This window comes from Rhinatrema bivittatum, chromosome 1 (assembly GCF_901001135.1).
Source record: "Rhinatrema bivittatum chromosome 1, aRhiBiv1.1, whole genome shotgun sequence".
NCBI lineage: Eukaryota > Metazoa > Chordata > Amphibia > Gymnophiona > Rhinatrematidae > Rhinatrema > Rhinatrema bivittatum.
The window spans coordinates 786,126,399-786,139,535 of NC_042615.1; positions in this window are offsets into that span (position 1 = coordinate 786,126,399).

Sequence of the window (13,137 nt, forward strand, 5' to 3'; positions counted from 1 at the left end):
TGCATTGCATGTGAGGAATAGAAACAATGTTAAATAAATAAATTGAATGCCATTATAGGTTGCACGGGAATTTTTGGAGCTGAGCCACGTTTTTTTCTGACCCTTGCTAGAATTTCAAAATGTAAATGTATATTTTGAGGGGTAAATGATAATAAGGGATATACTGCAGCCATTTCCTGTATCTGAAATCATTGTCTGATGCCCCAAAGTTCTACATTTGACTATGCTCCAAAGATTTTTGTTTTAAAATCATTTATCCTGCCACCAGTCGTTAACTCAGCTGCCTGTGGATTACTCATCATACTTCAGGGTGTGAATTTTTGCCTTTTTAATTTTTTTTTTTTTTAATAAAATTCAAAATAAGAAATAATTGAACCTTTTATTTAAAGGGAATGGTGAGCCCTCAGTATGGGGTCTCCCATGTCATAATCAAATACACAAATGTCAAAGCATCAGTAAGGATATCATAAGCACTCGCGGCTCATCCACCCCATTCACACAACAAATTAAATTACTGGCAAAATAGGGCCACAGTTTTATTAACAATTGCATCAAGTAAAATATCATCACAAACTACATACACAGAACAACAAATATCTCATAAGATTCCTCGCCAACTCCCCCTCAGATCAGCCAGAATCTCTCTTAAGATCCTCAAATATTTTGAAGGGTACTTGCCAAACTATAGCACCTTAGGGCTACTAGCCCAAATTTAGAGTTTGCTGCAGAACTTGGCCACCTGACCAGTCAGTAAAAATCTGGTCATAATCTGCAGGGTACAGATAACTGTACCCTGCAGATCTTCTCCAGCTGCACCCACAACCCATGGTGCCACCAGGCTACATAATACCCAAGCACCCTGCTGAGCAATGCTAAGCTCCAGAAAGCCCCAAAAGAGAAAGTTACATGAAGGCCAGTGATTGGCCTGGTAATTTCTGCCACCTAAAAATACTCGCCCCAACCCTCAGTGTCACAAACCTCACTCATTTGGTGAGAAAGGTATTACCAGCTAGGTGGGGAGCCTGATGAGATGGGCAGGGGACCAGCCAAGTTATCCTGCACCTGTCCTTTCTAGGCCCCCTTAAATCAGTTCTTGTATAAATGATAAATAGTCTATAATATGGCTAATAAGAACAAACTGGTTCTCGTGTGAACATAATTGAATAACCTCAAAGTAACATAGTTGGTGTTGGCCAAAAAAGAACAATTGGTTCATCCAGTAGGGATGTGCACGGCCAAAAAATGTTTATGTTTTCATTTTTTGTTTTATGTTTTATGTTTTTATGGTTTGTATGTTTATATTTTTTTTGTTCTGATTGTTTTCAGCATATAAGGCACACAGTTTTCAAATATTGTGCCCAGTTTGAAAATGCACTATTTGCAAAAAGTGAATTGGAATAACATTTTTTAGGTTTTGGGACTGAATTGGTTTCATTTGTCATGAAACAAAATTGGGCTCATTTGCCACATTTTCTATTTTCATTTCAAACAAATGTGCATCTCTATCTACCATCCAGTCTGCCCAGTTATTCCTGCCTACACTGCAAGAAAATATCCCAGATGCCAGCTGTAGAAGCACAGTCACTTGTAGGATATTCCTCTTTATCTAGTCAGTTATTTTTTGTTTTTTTCTTTCTTGGTTCTTTTCCCCCTACTCCCACCCCCACAAGCATACAGGATCCCATATTCTGCTGTCTTCCTCTTCTCCCCACTCCCATGTCTGACATTAAGCATCTTAATAATCTAAACTACCACCACCAAATCTAGAGAGACCATTACACTGTCTACATAAGTGCAGACTATGTTTTGACTAAAAAAGAGATATTCCATATTAAGCACGATGACTCCTTGATATTAATAACTAATAGCTACAGAAATACATAATTAGGCTTCACAGCTATATACAAGCTTATGGGTTTGTTAGTACAAACCAGAAACAATCCCATTCCATGCTTCTGTTTTGTCCATTAAATGTCCATCCATCTGCTTCCGGATGTAATCTACAGTACCTGAATGTAATCCGCTTTGAAGTGCCGAAAAGCAGAATATAAATCTAAATAAGCAAATAAATAAATAAATGTATTTGGATCATGAACACCTGAAATGCCCAGACTGAAGACAATTTCGACATTTCTTTCTTTTTGTTAGAAAAATGTTCCCATTTGAAATGAAATCAGGTTTACTTTAAGCTGTTCCAGCAGAGCAAATGCCACCGTTTTTCCTTTGAAATGAAATAAATAAAATCTCTTCTTAGCCTCCCTGCGTTTGTTTCTAAGTGATGGAAATATCAGTACTTTAGCCAGCCTAAAAAAAAAAAAAAAATCAATTCTAGTTCCTCCATTGTTTGTAATTAAGCTCATCTTTGGTTTGGAAACTTGGAGAAGCTTCTCTCAAGAGATAGCGAGCCTTTTACCCACCAGCTGTGAGGTTTCCCCTCCCTCTCCCCTCCCTCTCTCATGGATCCAGTTGAGACAGTCAATTTGGCATTAATGTAAAGTCTACCCCAGTCAATGGTCACTGGAATCAAACCACAAGCAGCGTTCTTGTATGGAGCAATAACCCAGCTAGGGTTTCACTTATTAATTTAATAGCATGTTCTTACCACTATAACTAACTTAAGCTGAATATTGTTTAAGCAAAATTCAGATGAAAACTTTTGTGTACCTTAGTGCGGGCACTTGGCCAAGAAATGCATTTCAGTCAGAAATATGGACTAACCATGCTCCCTAGAGGACAAGTTCAACAGAGCATGGTAGAGACAGTGTGCCGAGTCTTGAGCAGATAGCATTGATTAACAGTGAGAATTTTTAATGCACAAAAAAAAATAACATTGACTAGTAAAGCATTTCTAGGAAATATTTTGTTAAATCAGTCATAGTACAGAATATCTTCAGCAGAAGAATTTTTCCTTCTTTCTCCATTATACATTGATGGAAAAATCTAGACTATATTATGGGCGGATGTATACAGACTTATACCTTTTGCATATATAATGAACAGAGCTGATTTACCCATTTAGAAGCTGAAAAGGAGTAGGGATAAGCATCTTTTGATTCAATTCAGATTCTCTGGGTGGTTTCCTGTTTGGATTTGAAACTCATTCATTTCCATTAAAGTCAATGGAATGCATCCTATTTTTGACTCTAAGTTTCTGGTTTTCCAGGAATCAGCAGCAGAGGCAATAATAACCCAAGAAGCCAAGAGTGTCATGAGCAACCCAAGCAATTGTGAAAAGGGCAACGTGGCAAAAACAGTGACATGAATACCTCAAAGCACCAAAGGTGGGGCAAAACAGCACAAACAGTGGAATGAACACCCTGAGGAATCAAAATAGGGGCAATGGGCACTAAATTCAGATTCTTCATGGCATCCTTGAAGGGCTTCAGGATCTTTACTGCATGCATCAGGTATAACCAATCCTGTCACCATCAGGGGTGATCTACACTGATCTTGTTATCCACAGGCAGCTCATGAAGGGGGGTCTGTTGCTCCACTAACCTCTGTAGCATCAAATAGGTGAAATTCCACCTGCTACCTGCATCTTGAATAAGCCGGTGCACAGAAGCCCCAAATGCTGCCTGCTACTTACAGAGTGCTACCCACCCTTCATACTCCAGCAAAAATGCCCCAATATTTTCCTGCATCTCTCCATCAGGTCCCATAGGACAGAACTGCTGTCTGCCTTTTCCCCCAGTCCCAGGCCACCCCTTACTACCAGATGGAGCAAGTTTGCAAAGCATTGAAGGCCCCATTGCCCACTGCCTTGATCATGTTACTGCCACCAGCTTTAACAAAAACCTCAGCAATAGTTTCTGACCTAGCTGCAAGCTCTCCATAGTTCCCCTTATCACTGCTAAGATGTGAGCCAAGGCATGGCTCTGGACCATCACCTAGGTGTACAGTGTAACCCATCTGAATCCTACTGACATGCTCCTACTAGAGATGCTTTCTGCCCCATCTCAACCAGTTGCCACTAGTGTGCTGTCAGGGAGAGTAAAAAATTATAGATGTGCATTCATTTTAAATGCATGTGCAAAATACGACTAATAAGGGCAATTCATTTCATTTGTGGGCCCTGAAATGAATTGAGGGCCCCCCGAATGAAACAAATCTTATTCGTTGCATTCGTTTAAAAAGAATGCATTGGGCATAGGCCTAGGCCCAAATCCAGGGCCTTACCTAGGGCATAGCCTGAGGCCCAAACCAGGGGCCATGGCCTATACCCGAGCACGTCGCCCGCACTTCGGCCTAGGCCTAGGCTGAAGCCAAAGCCTCACATCAGGAATAGGCTGAGGCCCAAAACAAGGGCCTTGCTAGGCCTGAGCACAACTGTGAGGTCTCGGCCTAGGCTCGGGCTGATACTGGCGCCTTGGCCGAGACCTCTGAAAGATTTCACTTACCTGATCCATTGGCTATCTGAAGAAGCCACCAGGCTTGCTCCCAATGCTGAGGCCTTGATTTAGATCCAGGCCCGATACCAGGTCCCAGCCAGGAGACCGGGTCGCAACACCTGGGGCTCAGCCTATGACAGAGCCCGGGCCCAGACTTGATGCTACCGCCCAGCCTGAAGGACGGGTTCTGATGCCTGAGCTTTGGCCTATGGTCATGCCCAGGCCCAGAGTTAGGGCCTTGCAGCTCTGATGACGGTGTCCTCTTCTTTCTTCATAAACTGACAAGGTTCATTGGGGTCAAACTGGAGTTAATTAACTCTGGTGCATTCACCCCAGCGGACAGTGCCATTTTGATGTATGGCATCATATGGCAATACTGTACATCAAAATAGTGCCATCCAAGTTAATTAACTTCAGCATGACCTCAGCGGGCAGCATCAATTTATGAAGAAAGAAAAAAGAAGAGGACGCCATTGTCGTTGCTCTAAGGCCTGGGCTTTGGGCCTGGACCTGACCCTAGACCAAGGTGTAGGCATCAGGACCTGGCCTTCAGGCCAGGCCCCGGAGTTGAGACCCAGCCTCCAACCTGGGCCCCAGTGTTATGTCTGGGTTTGGGGTCAAGGTCCCAGCATTCGGCTTGGGTCTGGGTTGAGGCCCCGGCATCAGAACCCGGCCTCTGGGCCGAGATGCAGTCGGGCCTGGTCCCAGGCTCCAGCCTAAGCTGAAACCCAAGCATTGGGACTCGGTTTCTGGGCCAGGTTCTGGCCTAAGTTGAGGCGTCAGCTTTGCATAAGCTGAGGTCTCAGCGACCTACCATGTCCTTAGCCTATGCAAGGCTGAGGCTTCTTTCTGGGCTTAGGCCTTGCAGGCAGATCCTGACTGGATCAGGTAAGTGGGGGCAAGGGGATCCTGGTCCCAGCATTTTTCTGGGTGAGGATGGAAGGCTTTGGGAGGATCCTTTTTTTTTTTTCATTTTTTGTTTTTGTTTTTTTAATGTTTGATTTGATTTTTTTCATATAAATTAAATGAATCAAACATTCCACAAACCAAAATTTGTGGGGAAAAAAAACCTCCCAAAAACGAACCAAATAGTGAAAACAAATTTTTTTCCCTGCATACCCTTATTAAACATGGATAGCAGTCTGGCGTGATCCAGATATCATCTGTAAAATGGATGCTACTCCCCTTTACCCTGGACAATTACTCCTTTATCCAGGCATGACACTGAGTATGTAGGATGTGGACCTCCTGCCTATTTAATGTGGACAAGTGCAAGGTGTTGCATATAGAGAAAAATAACCCTTGCTGTGTTACACGATGTTAGGTTCCATATTAGGAGCTACCACCCAGGAAAAAGATCTAGGCATCATAGTGGATAATACTTTAAAATAGTCGGCTCAGTGTGCTGCAGCAGTCAAAAAAGCAAACAGAATGTTAGGAATAATGCCTCTATATCGCTCCATGGTGGGACCACACCTTGAATACTGTGTACAATTCTGGTTGCCGCATCTCAAAAAAGATATAATTGCGATGGAGAAGGTACAGAGAAGGGCAACCAAAATGATAAAGAGGATTGAACAGCTCCCCTATGAGGAAAGGCTGAAGAGGTTAGGGCTGTTCAGCTTGGAGAAGAGACGGCTGAGGGGGGATATGATAGAGGTCTTTAAGATCATGAGAGGTCTTGAACGAGTAGATGTGAATCAGTTATTTACACTTTTGAATAATAGAAGAACTAGGGGGCATTCCATGAAGTTAGTGAGTAGCACATTTAAGACTAATCGGAGAAAATTCTTTTTCACTCAATGCACAATAAAGCTCTGGAATTTGTTGCCTGAGGATGTGGTTAGTGCAGTTAGTGTAGCTGGGTTCAAAAAATGTTTGGATACATTTTTGGAGGAGAAGTCCATTAACGGCTATTAATCAAGTTTACTTAGGGAATAGCCACTGCTATTAATTGCATCAGTAGCATGGGATCTTCTTAGTGTTTGGGTACTTGCCAGGTTCTTGTGGCCTGGTTTTGGCCTCTGTTGGAAACAGGATGCTGGGCTTGATGGGCCCTTGGTCTGACCCAGCATGGCAATTTCTTATGTTCTTATGTTCTTAATGTTATCCTGGATGGAAGTTTATAATTTGTGGCTAAGATATGCAGAAATCATTTAAATTGCATGTTCTCAAGCACCTGCCAGGGCTTGGTTGTCCAGAGCAGTTCCCCAATGGTCCGTGTCATCGCCTTTGATGTTCTCTAACTCTTGATCTGGTAGAGTAATAGGAAATAGCACCCCATCTTCTCCATTTTGGTTTGCTGCTGATGGGAGGATAGGGTCTGTTGGCCTGCTGCCTCTCTGGGAGAAGAGACCAGGGTGTCAGCTTGAGAGGCTGTAGCTTTCCTGCTCCTGCTGCTGCTGCTTTGAGTGGAGAACAGAATCGCCAGACTTGAAGCAGCCTCCCCTGAGCCCAACTCTTATGGGTGTTGTGTTTTGCAAATAATAGAGCATACCACCTTCTGAAAGATGGCCTAGTACCTTCCCTCTACTGATGGCATTTATGAGTGAATGCATTCTGAAAAATTCTGACCCTCCATATCTTCCTACCTGTGATGTCTTGTGGACTCCCCTTTCTGGATCCTTTGGTGCAGTTGCAGGGGCTCAGAATGAGGGTGGACCAGAATATAAAAGGAAAGGGGTATCACTCACATTTTCAACTGTCTGTTGTTCCTGGCAGGTTATGTTGGCCCTGGCAGCGTTTCTTCCAGCCTCTGCAGCTATATCCACCTGCTGCTGCTCCCCATATGGCATGCTTGTAAGTAGATTCTGCAAGCCCTCCTCAGCTATTAGCTTTTCAATATCCTCTAAAAATTCAAATCTTTGACATGATTCCTCTGAATGAGTAGTTTCTGCAAGGGTAGGCCACAGTCACTGGTAAAAGTGGAAAAGACGGCACTACCCTGGCTTTTGCTAATGCTCACTTAGTATGCTCCAACTAATGCTCTTACCTTTCACGGAGCCTGCTTTTTCTGCTCCTGCACCATTCTGTGGGAGCACATAGTGATATTTCTTACAGCTTATCAGCCACCCTTCATCTTCTGGTCCTCATACGATGCCTTACATCATCACCCGTGCTACATGTGCTGCCCCGTATCTCTCTGAAGGAAAAGCCTTCCCTTTTCCAATCCTCTCCCATTGTTACATTTGCCTGTTGATGCCAGTGACATGGTAAAAATTATTAAAACAGATTGCTAGTGGGTAAAGGCTTTTAGTGTGACAAACAGTAAACACCTTACTATGGACACACCCAGACAGCAGTCCAGACAGTCACTTATAGAGATGTGAATCGTGTGATCGATCGTCTTAACGATCGATTTTGGCTGGGGGGGAGTGAATCTGATCGTCACGGTTTTGGTTTTTTAAAAATCGTTAATCTGGGGAGGGTGGGAAAACCGGCACACCAAAACAACCCTAAAACCCACCCCGACCCTTTAAAATAAATCCCCCACCCTCCCGAACACCCCCAAAATGTTTTAAATCCCGGTGTTTTAAATCCCGGTGTGATCTTCCACTCTCGGGCCACGGCATATGACAGGGCAAAGGTAGCGCCAGCGCCATTTTGGTTCCTGCCCCCCGACGTCACGAGCGCAGGAGATCGCTCCCGGACCCCCGCTGGACCCCCAGGGACTTTTGGCCAGCTTGGGGGGGCCTTCTGACCCCCACAAGACTTGCCAAAAGTCCAGCAGGGGTCCGGGAGCGACCTCCTGCCGTATTGCCGTATTGCAAAATGGCGCTGGCCCTATGGCCATAGGGAGCGATCTCCTGCGCTCGTGACGTCGGGGGACAAGAACCAAAATGCGTTAATAGAAATGGCGCTGGCGCTACCTTTGCCCTGTCATATGACAGGGCAAAGCTAGCGCCGGCGCCATTTCTATTAACGCAGCCGTGGCCCGAGAGTGGAAGATCACACCGGGACCCCCCCCACTGGACCCCAGGTAATTTAAAACATTTTGGGGGGGTTCAGGAGGGTGGGGGATTTATTTTAAAGGGTCGGGGTGGGTTTTAGGGATGTTTTAGTTTGCCAGTTTTCCCGCCCTCCCCCTTCCCCTCCCCCTTCCCCCGATTTACGATTTTTGACGATAAATCGGGGGAATTCCTATTCTATCGCACCTCTAACGATTTTTGACGATTTAAAATATATCGGACGATTTTTTAAATCGTCAAAAAATGATTCACATCCCTAGTCACTTATGTTACAAACAGAGCCTAGTGAACTGCTGAGGCTTATTCACCATGCACACTAAGGGGTAGATTTTCAAACTATGCGAATAGGCCTACTTTTGCTGGCGCATCAGGCGCAAGCAAAAGTACGCTGGATTTTAGTAGATACGCGCGGAGCCGCGCGTATCCACTAAAATCCTGGATCGGCGCGCGCAAGGCTATCAATTCTGTATAGCCGGCGCGTGCCGAGCCGCGCAGCCTACCCCCGTTCCCTCCAAGGCCGCTCCGAAATCGGAGCGGCCTCGGAGGGAACTTCCTTTTGCCCTCCCCTCACCTTCCCCTCCCTTCCCCTACCTAACCCACCCACCCGGCCCTGTCTAAGCCCCCCCCTTACCTTTGTCAGGGGATTTACGCCTCCCGGAGGGAGGCGTAAATCCCCGCGCATCAGCGGGCCTCCTGCGCGCTGGGACGCGACCTGGGGGTGGGTACGGAGGGCGCGGCCACGCCCCCTGACCGCCCCGGGCCGTAGCCACGCCCCCGTACCCGCCCCCAAAACGCTGCCGACACGCCCCCGAAACGCCGCGACGACCGGGCCCGCCCCCGACACGCCCCCCTCGGAGAACCCCAGGACTTACGCGAGTCCCGGGGCTCTGCGTGCGCCGGTAGGCGTATGTAAAATAGGCGCACCGGCGCGCAGGGCCCTGCTCGTGTAAATCCGGGTGGATTTACGCGAGCAGGGCTCTTAAAATCCGCCCCTATGAGCTTAGCTCAAGTCACACACAAAAGAATTAGTACTGTGCGACTGTAACTGTTATACAGAAAAGGCAAACTGCCCCATCACAGTCAGTTACTACTAGCAATTCTATACATGCTACAAGAGAAAATCTCTCTCGCTCTCTCGTTCTCTCTCTCTGTATGTATTTTTACAGATATAGACACACGCCACTTGTCTTCTGTAGAAATAGCCTTACCTTGCTGATGTGCAGTTATACTGTAATCCACTGAGAGAGAGATTAAAGATTTCCCTGCTGCTGGCAGCATAGCTAGAACTCAGTGACAGTAAGGGATGTATGTGCAGAAAAAAATTTGGTTTAGTTTATTTTGGTTTGTTAGCCTTAAAAATTAATTTAGTTCATGTAGTTTATTGGTGTCCTTCAGTCATTTGTTTACTTTTAAAGTCAATGGGGGAAGCAAATGCATCCTATTTTGCACTCCCAAATTGGGTTTTTATATTCAAGTTTAATGAAACTTGAAGGCAGACAGCAGCAGCAGAGAGAAGAGTACTCTATGACACCAAGACTGTGATAAACCGGCACCAAGAGTGGCATGAATAGGCCAAGACACCATGACAGGGTTGTAGGACTCAGCCTGAGGATTGGGCCTGACTAGGCCCAAGTTAAATAAAATTAAATCAAAGAAAGTTTGTTGTGCCTTCCAACTGAAGCAGAATGGACAGCTGAGCTACGTAGGTAGACAGAGAGGGGAAGAAGCTAAAAACGGCTTTAATGTAAATAACACAGGTGCCTGGGGAAAGAGGAACAAACTATGTTCTACCTTACATTGGCTTGGTAACTTTCCAGATCCAGCCCCCTCTTCTCTCACACATGATCTGGCTTTGCCTGTTATTCCTGCTTCTTTATGGGCCTCATCTAGTAATGATTTATTTATTTGTTTTATTTCTTAGGCTTTTTTATACCGATGTTTGGAGCTAGCCGTCACAACGGTTTACAGACAATTTAAAATAGTACATAGAAATCAATTAATTTTAAAATTATAGCAGGTGATAAAATCATAAGAATCAGTAAGAGAAAAAATGCGGGTCTTCAACAATTAATAAAACTAATAAATTACTAATAATAAAAACAAAATATTCTAATGATTAAACAACTAATAATTCAAGTGAATAACTTAAGCTTGAGAACTATAAAATAGAGAAGATAGACATGGTCTAAAAACAAGCCATAAAAGAAATTAAAAATAACAGATTGTGCAAAGTAAAGATGGGGATAATTTAACCAATGCCTTCTTTGTATGCCTGTTCAAATAACCAGGTTTTAAGATTTTTTTCTGAAGAACTTAAGATCTGCCTGTAACCTCAGATCTACTGGTAGGGTGTTCCATAATCTGGGACCTGCCAGTGATATGGGCCACCTCTGTTCCCTCTGTTACCAACCCTGTTAATCAGCACCAATTCCTTCCTATATCGCTCAGTATACTTTGAACCCCAAGGCACTGGAGGGTATCAAGCCTGTCATCGCTCAGGGAGTTCTGAGCCCCTTCCTCCTTGTTCCCCTTGTCCTTGTAATACTCCCATTCTGCCAGTTCACAAACCTGGCACTGATAATACCATTTTGTTTAGGATCTCCTTGCCATTGATTCAATAATTTTGCCTTGTGCCCTTGTTGTCCCTGGTCCTTACACCTTTTTTTCTCAAGTATCACCGGAGGCTGACACCTTTTTGGTTGTAGACCTGTGCTCCGTCTTTTTCTCTATGTCTGTCCTTGAATCCTCTCAATACCGCTTCACATTTACCTTTCAAGGTCAGCAAAACACCTGGACATGCCTATCACAAGGCTTCATCCATCTATTTTCTTCCAAGCCCTTCATTCTGTCCTCTCGTTTCCTTCTACCACTACCTTTTTACAGTATGTTGATGATCTTCTTCTTTGTTCTTCTTCCCATACTGCATCAGTCACTGACACATTGTACATGCCCCAGCATTAGGCACAGTAGGGATTGAAGGTCTCAAAACCTAAGTTGCAGTTATGTTTCCCTAAGTTGTATATTTAGGTTACTCTATTGCAGTGCACTGCATTCAGGCTTTCTACTCTTAAACAACTCCATTCCTTCCTAGGTACCACTAATCTTTGCATGTCATGAAGTTCTGATTTTGTTACATCTTTATTTATTTATTATTTTTATATACCAATCGAGATATCACACCAGTTTACATTCAGGTACTGTAGGTATTTCTCTATCCCCAGAGGGCTTACAACCTAAGTTTTTGTACCTGAGGCAATGGAGGGTAAAGTGACTTGCCCAAGGTCACAAGGAGCAACAGTGGCTTGAACCCTGGTCTCCGGGACTCATAGTCCACTGCTCTAACTACTAGGCTATTCCTCCTCACCAAGGCCCAACCCCTGTGTGATCTCTTGAAGGATCAAGAAATACAGACATCTGCTCTTTCTTGGTCACAGGCAGCTGAAAGTCCTTTTACCTCCTTTAAGCAGGAACTTGCCATGGCTCCGGCTCTGGAACTGCCTAATATTTTCCTAATGTCATGAAAAACAAGGTGCTACGTCCGGAGTTCTGATTCAGACGCACAGTGACACGCAGCGACCAATTGCCTATTTCACCAAGGAACTTGATCCTGTTGTCCATGCATTCCTGGTTTGCTTGAAAGCTGTGGCAGCAGCAGCTGCACTTTTGGTGGAACCTGCCTCTTCTTGTGTTTTACTAAACCCACTTCACCTGTACATTCCTCATTCTGACTACATACTTCTCTCACATTCAGAAATTCGGCTGCCCTCAAAATAAGATCTTCTGTTGTTAGAGTCTGGCAGTCTCACTATCCACTGGTTCACCCCCACCCCCTGAATTCTCCCTCACTTCTGCCCCTTCCTGATGAAGGCATTTCCCATGATGGTTCAGTGGTGGTAGAAACGGATTCCAAAATTCACCCTGGTCTTTCACAAATCCTTTTGGAGAATCCTGACCCTTGTTTTCTTTGTGGATGACTCCTGTCTCAAGGATTCCTCTGGTAGTTATGGGCCGCTTAATTCTGTTTGTTCTTCCTCTACTGTACCTTTCTCAACTGCTGTCTTTCCTCCTTTACCTCTCTCCCCCCCCCTCCCCCCCCCCCCTTTTCGCTCCTGCTCCATTCCCCCACTCCCTGTTTTTTGTAATTTCCTCCTTCTCAAGTTTATTGTAAACCGGCGTGATGTGCTTGCACGAACACCGGTATATTAAAAGCTGTTAAATAAATAAATACAAATAAATAATACTGTCTTTGAAGCTGTACCTGCCTCTAAGTTTTATTCAACCCAAGTTGCAGAATTGTTTGCTCTTACCCCAGCCTGGCTCCTTGCTGTTTCTCAGATAGAAACCATCTACATAGATTCTAGGCTTTTGGGGTTGTTCACGACTTTGGGGCCCTTTGGAAGAGGCCCTTTCCTTACTTCTTCTGTTAAAAATGCTGTTTTTATTCATACTTTCTTACAAGCTCTTTTTTTCTCTGTGCCGCTCATCCATCAGCAGATACGTTTGAAGCCAAAGGTAATACTATGGTTGATGCAACAGTCCAGACAGCAGTCCTTCCTGAACCCATTCCTGATAGTAACACCTTTCTTATGTCTCTCCAGGTTCCTTCACACATCAAGCAAATGCTGAAAGAGGCCATTACAGAACATGTGCAATGGCGTTCCCAAAATTGTCAATTTAATCAGGCCCCAATGGTTTGCCTGTTGCAACTGCATCTTTGCTGTCCTATCTTGCTCGCCTGTCCTACCAGTTAGCCCATGAAATACAGTCTCATTGGTGGG